The sequence below is a fragment of the Lasioglossum baleicum genome, unplaced genomic scaffold (genome assembly GCF_051020765.1).
Source record: "Lasioglossum baleicum unplaced genomic scaffold, iyLasBale1 scaffold0021, whole genome shotgun sequence".
Taxonomy (NCBI): Eukaryota; Metazoa; Arthropoda; class Insecta; order Hymenoptera; family Halictidae; genus Lasioglossum; species Lasioglossum baleicum.
Window position 1 is genome coordinate 4,374,236 of NW_027469081.1, and position 14,181 is coordinate 4,388,416.

Below are 14,181 nucleotides of genomic sequence, written 5' to 3' on the forward strand. Positions count from 1 at the left end.
CAATTTGTCACGAATTGATTCGGGACAGCACGAATAAAATTCGAATAATTCGTTTAACGGGAAACAGCATCAGCTGCTGTGCTCGATCAGCAAACTGTAGATCCGAAGTGAAACAGCGGCGGAAGGGTTGATTCGGATCGGTTAATTCGAAGGAAAATTAGTTTCGACTTGGGCTCGGTGCAAGTTGCGTGGGACGTCGGATGCGGACAAGCGGATTGGACGGCGAACCAGTGTCATCGAAAAAGGATAAGGTTTTGGTGACAAATGGGAGGCCATCGATACACGGTCGTCAGCGTGGAAATTTCTCCGTCGTTTATCATGCGGCGATGGTGCAATTGGCGCACACGTGGCGCGGAGACGCGCTGGCAAAAAGCAGCACGAATGTCGATCGGCGTGCTGAAATTCGGTGACTTCTGTTTGCGGTGTCCAAAGTGGAAATGGACATTAAATGGCCGGTTCGTTCGTCTCGCGGCACTTGAAAAAATTGTTAACTCGTTTGGACGTCGTGCACCCGTCACGGATATTAGTTAACTCATCCTCATGCTTCCCAATTGGGTCGTCCATCTTGTTCGAAACGTAATACTCTATTTATCAATCCCAATTCAGTCGGTTGGTCGAATCATTCTATTTGAAACGCAACTTTTTTAAAAATCATTTAAAGATTTCGATGATGAAGATTTAATCATTTTAAAAATGGTAAAACGTTGAGATCGTTTAAAAACACTATTGTATTATTTCCAACCCACTAAAATTTTCATGGAAACCTCTATGCTTGAGCCAATTTCGATTTTGCATAGAAATCCAGCAAATCGATCAAATCCAGATCCGGAGCGAACGCGCGAGCATTTTACGAATTCATGTTTTGATGACTTTCCGCAGGAAATTAAATCCGCAAGAATAGCGTAGGAAGTTGGCAGTACGCTATCCGCTGTCGCAATAGGTGGTTCTCGGAGCAGACCAGGCTGGTTACAGGGACATCTGTACGTGTGCAAGTAGTAATATCGTGGTTTGGACGGGAAGGAACGGCTGGACTGCTCGCGGGAAAAGGGGTTGGCTCGAACGAGCATTATTTTACGCGTCGCGTCGGTTAGAGAAACCGATGGAACGGACTGTACAAGCGGCGAGGTCAGGGACTGTACGTCTGCCTCTCCAATCTGCAGGCTATTGTGACACTCCTCTAGTTCTCTGACTCCCTCTTTCCACTCCCTTTTTCTTCCATCGGGCCCCCTTCCGTCCTCTTCCTGCCTCTTTTCTCCCCCTCCCTTCTGTTCTCCGGCCTCTTCTTTGCCACCCCTGCGAGTTCTTCTTTCGCCAACCCTTTTCTCCCCGCAACCCCTTGCCCATCGGCTGACAGGGTATGAGAGGAAAGTGCATACCGGGCCACCCTTTGGGAGTAGACGGCCTGCTCCCTTTTCTTAACCCCCTTCATCCCCTCGCGCACACCTACCCCATGTCCCGAGCAGTGCACGCGTGCCGTCGACGAGAGAGAATTATTTACATTTTTCTTTCCGGTTCAGGTGTCGGGAAACTACTGATTCGGGTTATCGAATTGTTCCACGGTCGTCCGGGGATGCGCTCTTCAAGATGGAGTTGCTCCGCATGGTTTCAATCGGCTCCTACTCGCCTGTAATGCTGCGCTCTACCGTCTCGTGCGATTTTCAAAGTTTGCGAATTTTTTTTTACATAAATTGTTGAGTTACGGGAGTGGGACTTTTTCAGGGGAGACAGAACAGATCTTGATGCATGACTGTGTCTTTTTGTACACGAGACGCTGACATTTCGGTTTCGTCGCAATGACATTTATTTTTGTCGATATTCAAACTGATTTCAGAGTCTGTATCAATAGCATACAGTAAGGAGCATAACTGATTCCACACACTTGAAATCAGAACAACTTTTATATGAATGGACCAAACGACTTCAATTTTCAAAACAAACAATACTGAAAATTGATTTTTACGACTTTCAGCTGGCCCAATAACGAAAATTTTAAAAATGTGTTTTGTCAACTGGTATGAATTATATACGCTCTGAATATTTCATTGAAATTGGTTGATTGGTTTACGAATTATAAACGATCAAAAATGGTAAAACTTGCCACTTTATGGTGCACTACAAATTACCACTTTTGATCGTTTATAATTCGCAAACCAATTAAATAATTTCAATGAAATTTTCATAGCGTATATAATTTATACCAGTTGACCAGACACATCTTTTGAATTTTCGTTATTGGCCCAGCTAATTTTTTCAACTTATTTATTAGACGTCATTTACTAAACTAATTCTTCTATCCTTACAGAGAAATTGAAGTCGTTTGGTCCATTCACAAAAAAGTTGTTCTGATTTAACATGTGTGGAATCAGTTATGCTCCTTACTGTAGATTCACAAGCAACTTTATGGAGTTGTAACAAAAAAAGGTAGGAGCAGTTTGCAACATTAAATAAATGAAAAGGATTCAAGAATTCCGGTGCACCGAGGTGAAGTATTATATTTTAAATGTCCTCAGTCTATCACTGGCTGTATACACTGCGAATGTGCTGATAGTTCAAAAGTCAAATACGAAAAACTGCATTCAGATTGTCGATCGTATCGCTTCCGGACGAAAATATCGACTGAACCCGTCGCAATTAGAGCCAGTAAGGCAATATTGTCTCGCAGTTCGTTTCCCACCACAACACGGTCCCCTTTCACGAATAGCGAAGCCTGTCCAGACGGTTCACAGTTCTCGGCGCGCACGAAGCCTCGCATTAGCGCGCATCAATCTCGATGAAAACGAAAAAGAAAACAGGAAGAAAAGAAGAACGATAAAAATAAGAAGAAGAAGAAGGAAGAAACGAGGGAAGGTAAGTTCGCAGTCTCTCTTCGTGCTAAAAGTTCTGTCACCGATTCTTTCGCATGATCGCGGAGGGCCGCGACTCGGCTTCCTCGGGCCGTCTTTCTAATTTCTGGCTTCCGGTTTTCGGACAAACTTTCGGGACGAAAGTTGCATTTCCCCTTCAGTCGGATGCTTCGAACAGGAAGAAGTTCGTCTCGAGGTCGGTTTGGATGCCGTAGCTCTGGGGCGTAATATTGATCATGGCGTGGGCGGCTTGCAACGGCCCGGGGGTAGGGGAGATGGAAACCGTTGGGGGTAGAGAACCAGAGGGGGGGTGTCTGCACGACCTCTCCTCACCCTTTTCCTCCTGCCTGGTTCTCTCTGCCTCCGTCCTTCTCCGGAGGGGTAGAAAGTCGACGGGGGAAGAGGGGAGCACGGAAGAGGGACTAGCTGAAGCGTTACAACGGGCCCACTCGTTGCATACGCTCGTCGATTCTACCGGGTGGTCGTTAACACTGCATCCTAACTGACAAGCGTCTACGAAAACATTGAAAAATGTTTCTTCGCCAAGGAATTTGAAGATTGAACTCTCTGCCCATGAAAGTTGTACTGTTACACCAACGACTTGGTCCTCGACTTTGTTCCATAAAACAGTGGGAAAAAATCGTACATCAATTTTTAAGACATGATTCTAAAGAGGAGGCTTGAATCTTCAAAATCTGTGGAAGATTCATTCGAAACAACAATTTTTTCATGTTTCTACAGAGGTTTGAATCTTTTGCAGGATTTTTTTGGAAAAATGGGTCCGCGGTTTCGCATCCGCACACTTCGTGAAAAATATCTTGGAGAAAAACGAATAACAGTGCGCGAAAGTAGAATTCGCGAGCTTTAGAACGAGTCCAAGTTCGTTGCTATATGATTATTTGTTTGCGAAATTACTCAGAATCAGAAATGTCAAAATTTTCGAGACACATTGCTTCTATGCAAAATCGCCGAGAAAGAGATCGCTCTTTTATAATAAGAATCGTCGTGCTTTCATCATTTCGACAAAACTCAAGCATAAAATCGATTTCGTCGCTCTCTAATGAAAAACGGAGACAGGACGAGTCCGCGCAAAAAATCCGCAGTCTATCAATAAATGCTAATCGCTCGTCGGCAAGATTAAATCGCGAAAATATTTTGCCTAATAAAACCCGCGGCCGATTGTCGCTCGAATAAAACCTTCCATTCTGGTTCGCGCGGATGCCACGGAATAAACTGCGATTGGAATTTTCGTTTGAGTAATCGGGGTGTTAAGAGCCAACGGTGCGATAAAAATTCGCGCGGACGAGCGAGAGTGGTAAAAATGAACCGCCCCGGCAACGCTTCGACGACGTCGACGACCACGACGTCGACGACAGGGACCCGTCGATAAAGCGCGAAACATCGCCGGCTAGAAGCTAGAAGGCGCTGTTTTCAAACTAATTTCCGAAACGAAGATAGGGGACTTCCGCGTGGCAGGATTTATTAAACGACGGGATGTGGGAGTAAAAATTTATCGGTGCCGGTCAACCCCCGTAAATTATACGACGCCGCGCCGGGGAACGTGGAAAAGATTATGGAACGGTAGTTAGCGTAATAATCGATATCGTCGAATCGCTTTATGTGTCAGACGCAGAGCATGATGCAGTTCCGGATTGTACCAATGCGATCAGGACCTTAATAAAACGTCTGTAATCAACGTTTAGGAAACTTTAGTACGGCATTTTTTCAAATACAATTTTATTTTACGACATCTGCTACTACTACCATCCGATGTATCGAAAAAATTATAAAACACATTCAAAACGAAAAATAAATTAACTATTTTGCAGACAAAGTTCAAAAGAAGCTTGCAATCTACCATCCTGGGACGACAAGTGTGAAATCAGTCTTCTGGACGCAAAATCCTCTGTAGAGAAAGCCATCGCTAGACTTCTGGAATGCCAATTGGATTAACGGGTCCGAAAAACCAAACTCCACAATATTAAAAAGCCAATGTTTATGAAACCCTAAAAGATTCCGTAATTTCGCAATTACTCGTATTCGAACAGGACTCAAGATATGTGTATGTATCCTCATGACTTCCTTGGCAAGCATAGCTCCCCGGAGTGTACCACATGTCGCGTGACCATCAGTATCCGGTATCCTTCATACACTGCTCGAATGTCCCAGATTTTCTTTAAACGTTTCAGATTTTCTATTGGAAATGAGCTCAAGTCGAATCTAAACGAAGACAACATCAGGAACGTCCTCCTCTTGAATATGTTGGTATCTTTAGACTGCGGATCATTATGCATCCATACTAAAACTGAGTAGATAAAATTCAAAGTTGTTGACAAATTTTAAGAATTGAAGATGTCGATATCTGATTTCTCCTCCATTAAAATCATTAAGAGAAGAAATAAGATTCAATTCACATTCTATGCAGTCAATTTTTATTTCGCATAAAGATCCTATCACTAAACATTTTAGTATTGCATCGGGTGCTATATCTCAATCTCATATCCATAAAATGAAAAAAAATCACACAGAATGGAGCTATCCTAGGTAGGAAGAAATGTTTCATTTTCGAGTTAAAATAGCTCCGACTGCAAATGATGAATGCGACCACGTCCAAATAAATTGCAAACAAATAAGACTGATCCGTTCGAAAGGTACGAAGCAGACGCAGCAAAGACGGGAGTTTCTCCGGAGATTTTTTTCGGTGAAATCTAGGCCGTCGGTGCGACGCATAGCGTCGGGGCTCGCATTTTTTTCCGGCGCGGCCGTGAGAGCGCGGCCTAGCTGAGAACCGCTGAGCCTCTTTCGGGATCGAAATGACAGTCTGGCCTGAGAGGTGCGAGCTTCGAAAGCTCTCCTCTGTGGGGGAGTGTTCTGTGCCCGAGCGGAACGATATGGGATACACGTATACGCCGCGGGACACGTGTGTAGAACACGCGTGTCTGCGCGTCTCGCGTGCGTCTGCACGCGCGCGTATTCAGACGGGTAATCGCGCGACCGTGTGGGTGCCAGCACTACCAGGCAAAAAACTCTTTTGCAAGAGGCGAGCCAGAGAGAAAGAGAGAGACAGACTAGGCTGGGGAAAAATGCGAGAGAAGGAGATGAAGAGAAAGAGGGGGAGACGAGGAGAGGAAGAGAAGTAGGGAGAAGGGGCCACTACAATACAGCTTTGCAGGTGGAGGCCATAGAAAAGCCTGTCTGGCTTAAAGGGTCAGACCTCGGACGAGTTCACGACGCGCAACGGCATATCGTAGTATCGACGATGAACCAGAGGGGAACCGGAACACGCATCGGAAGTAAATACCTTCCTGATTAATACCTGGCCCCTGATTTCGAGGAGACGCCGAGGGACCGTCGCCCATGTCCCCTGATCCTGCTAATTGTTATTCAGCGGCCACCCCCCGACGTAATTGTTTCCAATAGCAGTGTACACGCGCTGTCCACCAGATTCGAATCTCGGCTCGCGACAGAAATTTCGATAGATTTTTTCGGATCTGGTGTATTCGTATAGTTGTAAGAATTAATTAGGGAAATATTGAACTCTTTTGACAACTGCACAGCTGACAGTGCTGAATTATTTCTTAATTTTGTTGATAACTCTCCTTCTTGAATTTAAAGAAGAAACAAATCCCTATATGTATAAAAGTAACTAGCAGTCGTCCGTCGATTCGGAAATATTTTATACACCAACTATAGAATTCGTGTTCGATCGAACTTCCAGTGGGAAATGCATTCGAATTCTCGAATCGCTTCTCCCCACTTTCCAAAATCGAAGTCAATCAAGAATTCAATTTCCATCCGGTTAATTTCAGCGTCGCGCGATCACCGAGCTCGCAAAAGTCAAAAAAAGATCATAATTGAAAACGGATAACAAACGAATTGTTCGAATCCGTTCTTCCGAAAATAAAAACGCGCCTTCGCGCGACACAGTAAATACATCTAGCGCGTGTACGCTCAATCATCGACAGAAACCCACGAAGTTTGCTCGAATGGTAGTGCGTGATCAGTCAGTCGCGTGACATCATTCGAAAGCACTCACGGAAAATGCCGATCTAGCATTTTCGAAAAATCAATGTATCTATCGCAGTTTTTAAAGTGTCTTCAGGAACCTGTTCACGGAATACTTATTTTTAATATGATATAAAAATTTTAAACATGTTTTGCAAATTGTCTTTTCTCTGTCACATGAACCAATTTTAAATTTCTCTAGACGAATCTTAAGAAAGTGCAGATCTGAGAAATAAATAAGAATTCTATATTCTACCCTTTTTTGAACATTTTCAGAAGCCGTAAATGCATAAATTGAGATTGCAAAGATGCATCCATGAGAAGTTATTCGAAAAAATGTCTATAAACCTGGAGAAATACGTTCTCGTTATTTTCACGAAGTAATATAAACGCTATCAGTGTTCCGTAAACCTAGTGTTGAACGTAAAGGTACATTCATAGGATACCGAGATTGCGAAGGAACGCCCAATGTAATTGTCACGGGGTTCCCATTTTTCCCGTCGCTTTGAACGAAGGGTTGCAGAGTCTTGTAATTAAACTTCAAACAGTGCGTCTACACAAATGCGTCTCGCACAAAACGAGGGGTCCGATCGTAGTATGAGTGAACTTTTAATCGCGCCACTCGCATATCTTCCGTTATCGACGGCGACGACCAACTTACCGCGACAACTTTATTTTCTTGGGGACCCGGTCGCTCGTCGCGTGTCCCGGCTAGAAAAATTCAATTTTCCGGCAGTTTTCCTCGCGTGCCGTCCCCCATCGCGCCCCACTGCGTCGCGCTAACTAACCGGTTTACTTCCGATTGTGAGAAATAATAATTGCATTTCTGGTTCGACGGGGGGTCGGCGAACACCGGAAACTGAATAGCCAATTAAGCACGCGTCGTCGGATTGATACAATTAAAACGTAATTTTCGCGCGAAAACTCGACTGCCGAATTATCGATACCTCGCGTGTCCGCCGTTACATACGACCGATAACAAAATGAGCCGACTCTGATTCTATGGATTGTTATCGATCGACCGTTTGCTGCGATACGCGCGGAAAATATCCCGGCTCCGAACACAACAGTTTATCGCGTGGATAAATAAACTATGTTGTCTAGATGTTTTCCAAAATCACTTTTGACAACGTCGTTTGAGGGAATCTATTTAGCAATTCCTTTCACGAAAATCGAAGTGGATGAATACTTAAAATTATTAAAATGATCGAGTTTCTGTCGATTTTCTATGAAAACCCACTCAATTTATAAATTTATATTGGTGTGGAAATTCATTTAAGGATGTTCTGGAGGTATATAAATACGCAACAAAATTTTTGAAATTTCACAAGGTATAATTCTTACTAAATTAATGCAATTACCAAAGTTTGGGTTCGATTCACTGCACCGTTTAAGAATTACAGCAACTTAAAGTTTGCACATTTTAACACGTCTTCTTATGGAGAATTCATAAAATTCCACTTCAAACCCTATTTAAACCTTGAAAAGACGCAACTAGAAACTCCAGTTTTTTTGTATATGTAGTAAAAATTATGTAATTAATTATGTTCAAAGTTTATTAAGATTCACTAAACAGTTACGGAGTAAAAAAGTTATAAACTGCTACAAAACGTCAAATTTATCGTGTCGTCTCTCACTAGCATGAAAACGCGACAAGCGTAGACCACTGAATATAGCTACAGAGGGTACAGTATTCGCAAAAGTTTAATGCAAAATATACTCATGAATGGCTTTCATTGCCATGTATTGATGGATTTCGAATTTCTTGTACTTTTGTTTCCCATTGTACCTCCAGAACATCCTTAAACATTTTAGATTAGTAGTATTTACGAGGACTGTATGTTAAAAGAAAGCGATCAAATTAATGCAGCTTCGGTAGTCTACAGAATTAGGGAAACTGTGTTTGAACAAGTGTGATACACATAATTCAACAATTCTTGAAATTGTTAAACCCGAAGCGTGTGATTTAGGCCTGTCTGGGACCGTGTCAACCCGCAGAATCCGCCCAAACGTTTGCAGTCCTGCAGCGACGTTCGCGCACAAAGAATCAACAATCGGCCGACATTTTCCCTCATTCTGCCGTGGACAAAGCGTTTGAAAGAAAAGATTGACGGGATACGAGCGGTTCTGATTCAATGCGGATTAAACAAGAGCGAGCGTTAAACAACGGAAACGCACCGGGTTCCCATGGATCCACCGTTTTCGTGGAAATAACGAAGAAAAGAGTTCGAGCGAAACAGTCGCGCGACGTCGGGCTGAACGGAAAAGGGGTAAAAAGGATGAGGGGTAAAAGGGGGGGCTGGTGGCTCCCTACGGTGGCGGAAGAGGATGCTTGGTACCCCGTGGACAAAGGGGCGCGGAGCACCGCGTTTCAAACCTCTCCAATTATCGGACTTGCCACCTATCCCTTACCCGTGCGTGTGACGTAGGTGTTTCATTAATTTTAATTAAATATTTTTAATTCTCACCGGCGAGTTACGTGGGACGAGGAACGAGAAACGGTTCCGGAGGACGGAGAACGGTGGGGAAGGGTGAAGGGGAAGCCAGACGCGGGTTGAAGTCCAAGGAAACGTATGTGGTTACGTGTGACGAATGTAATCGCGTTGTTCACGTCGACGGGGAACGCGAAATTACGGGAATTCCCCGCGATCTCCGTAAAATAAAACGGCAGACTGTACGTTCGACCACTTTTACGAGGAAATCGCGGGGCTTTCGATAGTACCGAGGGACGAAACTTATTTTGTATTAAAGCTGAAATGCTGCAGAATATGCACGTCACGATAATATGTATAACTAGACTGCGGATCTTCGCGGAAAATAAAAATTCTCTGCATCGACTGCAAGAAATAGAAACTAAATTCAATGTTATTTCTTCCAGTAATGATTTCAATAGAGGAGACTACTATATTGATCCGCAGTCTAAATATAACAAATAATAACATTACGATCATTTCGTTTACGAATGACAGACAGCATCTGATCCTCGTGACAAGGACGACTTCTTCCTCGTGAACAGAGATTTCAGCACAGACAACTACACAGACGAAAGTCTGAGCGAGACGGATCATGCTTCACGCAGGATGCACGACCATGCTAGAGCCGCTCGCACGCTCTCGTCAATCACTTCCAATCGTAATTGGGGAAATCCATCAACAAATAAAAATTAACATACGTCCGTTCGATTCCATCAACAGCTAACTGAAAGATCGTTGAAATATCAACCTGTACAATTATTTAAGAATACACAGAATTGTCTCGAAATATTTGCATATTTTTCGAATGAATGCAGCTAACAATAAGTGTTGCAAGGGAAAAGGTACAACGATCGGAGCGTTTCGGGACTCGTTAAGCAAATAAAAATGGAATTCGACGCCGCGCCGGAACTAGAACCAAAAGAAGCCCACTTACATTCCATTACGCGAACGTTGGAGAGCAGACGCGAAAGTGGGATAGATTTCAAGCCCCTCGACGAAAACGACTTACTCGAACGCAGCCCTTGGTGCAGGTATACCGAGCATTAAATGTGCATCACGAACGAACCGAACGGTTCGGCCGCCGAATTTCGTTCGCAGCTTCTCCGAGGGAGCAAGCCGGACGATAGACGACGAGCGAGAGAACCCGGGTCGATGAGAAACTGATCGGCATGCCGAACACGGGCCGTCTAAACCGCCGATTATCATATTTATGATGTCTTCTCATTTCGAGGAGCGAGACGACCGCCGATAGCTGGCTTGTACGACGATCCTCGCCGCGTTTCCCGCCTCGGGACCTCGCCCGTGATTGAATAATTAAGCCCTGATCGAATTAAATCAGCCCATTAACGATCGCGTTTTTCGTCCCGCCCCGTGCACAGTTACACTCTTCTGCAAATTACTGAGTCCGGGATCTCATCTCACAGTCACGGTGACCGTACGTGACTCATTTAAAAGTCCTTTCATTCACTCTGATTTATTTCCTATTTCTAAAATCGCCACTTTGTCTCCTCTGTTTTGTGAATTCGAGTAAAATTTACCTCCGGAATAAACGAGTTTTAATTAAATCAATCTCTGGTGTTCAATCCCTCTTGCTCGTTGCTTCGCCGCGGCGCGACGCCAACGCTACGCTCAGTGGAAACTGCTGCGACTCCTGAACCGTAAGAGATATACCGCAATGAAATTTTCACTAATGTTTTTTGTAACGATTCTTTAATTCAGTGTTTAAATATTATTTTAAGATAATCGAATTTAACCCTCGTCCAACACCCTGTACATTTAACCCCTTGCCTTGCAATTTTCTTTATAGTTACAGTGAATAAAACGTATTTATTCCTAATAATGTTGTAAATCTTCATGACGAGTCTGACTCGTTAAAATACGAGGCAAGGTGTTCTATAATATTATTATATTATCAGTTTGAGGATGCAGCAAAGTCAGATTTGGTGTAATTCACTCGCCAATCGCGCTCTTTGCGATTTGATGAACTTTCCCGCGAAATTCCGTTACACTCTAATTATTCCTGGCAGCCAACCGGGTGTAAGAGCCGTTTCGCGAACGCGTTTCAATTACTTTCGCCAGTTCGGGTCGGCGAGACCGGCGAATGTTTCGAAAAATAGATTAATCCGGTGTTTGATGCACGCCCGCGCAATAATTGCACTAACAGAAAGCAAAGTGTACTCTGCGGGGGTGGGGAGGCGGGTACGGGTTCGTTTCGCCTGTTAGCCCACTGTTTAACTTCCCGTTTAGAAACTTTCAAACCATAACACAAAGGCAATACACACATGGGCCGTTCTCGCTGTGCGTTACAATTTCAAGCCCTCCGCATGTCGGAACTTCCGTTTCGACATTGAATTCCGGCATTTGTTGCGTCTGGATTGTATTAGTCGGAATGAAAACGTTTCTATCGCGATCCAAAGCAATCGTTACTCGACTCTATTTCACTCTCACGAATCCACTCCCGCGTGTTTTCCTCGCCGACGCGCGGCGGTGTCAGATTTTTACAGAAATCTGTTTCGAATGTTCCGACGCGAATCGCGGGAAACTGAACTTTTCGAGTGTAGTCCCGATATAGAAAATCGACCAGGCACTTTTAATGGATCCGTTTCAGAAAGACGTGTGTTCGTCAAAATTTGTTTCTGCTTTAACTGTCATAAGGTATTGTTAGCACTTTTTTTGCGAAAACGTTCTTCGGATGGTTGATAAAATATATTCACGCGAAAAGTAAACATTTCTTCCTAACTAGAATAATTCCATTCTATATTAACCCCTTAACGATTTATTTTACGGTTTCAGTGATTAGAATTTTCTTTGTAATTTCCTAATAAAAGAAAAAAATTTTTATCTATTGTATGCCTAAATGTTCTTCAATAACTATAAATTAACAAAACCAAAATAGAATTTCATCTCGGTTTAAAGGAGATTAATAACATACATATTTAGTAGACCCTGTTCAAAATCTGCATCACAAGTCTGACACGATACTGTGAGGGGTTAATTTGTTTTCTTTCTAAGAATAGAAAATTGATGTAATCACGTCATACAGTTTATTGTTTGTATTGGTCGATTTTACGAATCCACGATAAAATATTTCATGAAATATTTGTTCTTTTTACGACGTGTTTATAAAAATTGCTCCAGAATTGATTCTTTTCGTGTCCACGACATGCGACAGTTCGAATAGAGGTGAATTCATTTTGGAAACAGCATAATGGCGGGCGCGCCGCGACCACCGGTGCAGCCATAGTTGCATTGATTAATCCAATTAGGAACACTATGTATAATGCGCTCCTCTTTCAACGATAACCGTGAAGAGGCTCGTGGTTTGAAAAGCGTACCTTGTTACGGCAAAAATAAGGAGGCCGATCTTATATTAATTCAACCAACGATTCGTTCACATTGGACCCTCTTTGCGTACCAAGTTTTCGTGGGTAATTAACGAGTGGCGACTTCAATTTAAATAATGAAAATGTGTACATGGCCGTTTCATCGAGCGTTACGAACTCGGAATTTCTGCGATCAATGTACGTCCATCGTCCTAGAATATGCATATTAATTACGAATATTAAGTACTCTGAAATATAGCATTCGGTATACACGTGTACATAATATGAATTCGGAGAAATCCAAGGAAAATTAATTAACGTCCCGGAATATAATAATAAGTAACGGAGTCCGGACCTTTGATTACTTCATTTATCGGAATGATAATTAATTCGCGTCTGTTGCCGCGGATTTAATCATTGAAACCGATATTGCGTGTCGTTGTCGACGGAACAATTATAATTTGTTATAATTAATTGTAATTTGTGCTGTCATCGCTTTATCTGCGTCATTGTTCGTCGAAACTTATACAGAATCGTTTTATGCTCCAGTTTTCCGTATTTACAGAAAGGGGCCATTACGCTTTTCATTACAGAGACAACGTTTTTCGTTACAATTTGCTAAACATCTGACACTTAAAAATTATAAATTGTTAAGGGAGCTAACATTTTGAGTAGTGCCGTCGAATGCCGAACAGTAGAAATACTCTGAAGCTTGGAGTATAAAGTGCCCAAATATGAACCACTTTTTGGTCATGTCATTTTTTGATTATTTTAGAATGCTCTTTTTCGTCCAAAAAATTTATTAGTTGTAGATGCATTTCCTCCCTATACGATTCTGGGTCAAGTTTGTTCAAAAATTAATACAGCTTGGGATAAATATTTTTTTTATGATGTGTCATTTGCAGGTTCCAGCGAAAGGGGTTCTTAATATGGTACACCTTGAGTTATATTCCTAATATGACCTAGTGTCATATTCGGCACCCACACCAAGAATGTCATTAGCTATACTATAATTTCAAAATCACTTATCTTCCTCGAAAAAGATACAATCGAAAATCTAACCACACTAAAAACTATAGAATGGTACGATTGCACTGCACACTGTTGAATAAACATAGTAAACTATTGTTTGAGGATTTTCTCACTAGAGTGCGACTTCACCTTTACAAAATATAAGGTAGTGCCATAATAGGTGACTATACCAGATTTGGGCACTTCACCCTAAACTTACAGTGTTAATTCAAAATAAGGTTATGGAAGCTGCAATTTTTCCACCGCGTAGGAAACAAAATTATGATTACTGTGCAGTGAAAAGTTGCAATAGCTGTGCGAGTAAAAAATTGATTCTCCGTTTCCACACTTTTCCAAATTCGAATAATTTTCTATCATGCCCTTTAAATATCTCAGTCATGAAGAATAAATTTCCTTCCGTTCGCAAAACATTTTGGCGCCGCCGTCGAATTGCCATAATCAGCCGTTTCAATGAAATGTATCGCACGACGAAAATGTCGAGAATTCTATTAAAATTGTTGTGGA

General features: G+C 42.5%; 2 protein-coding genes across 2 annotated transcripts in view; one reads left to right on the forward strand and one right to left on the reverse strand.

The window, feature by feature from the left end:
• Nucleotides 1–14,181, reverse strand: part of Mub (poly(rC)-binding protein mub) — a 267,810-nt gene that overhangs the window by 230,807 nt on the left and 22,822 nt on the right. The gene's annotated exons all lie outside the window — the stretch shown is intronic.
• LOC143219024 (uncharacterized) overlaps nucleotides 2,251–14,181 on the forward strand; it is a 70,969-nt gene continuing 59,038 nt past the window's right edge. Inside the window, exon 1 of the mRNA XM_076444790.1 lies at nucleotides 2,251–2,847. The gene's annotated coding sequence lies outside the window, so the exon portion shown is untranslated. The remainder of the gene's footprint in view (nucleotides 2,848–14,181) is intronic.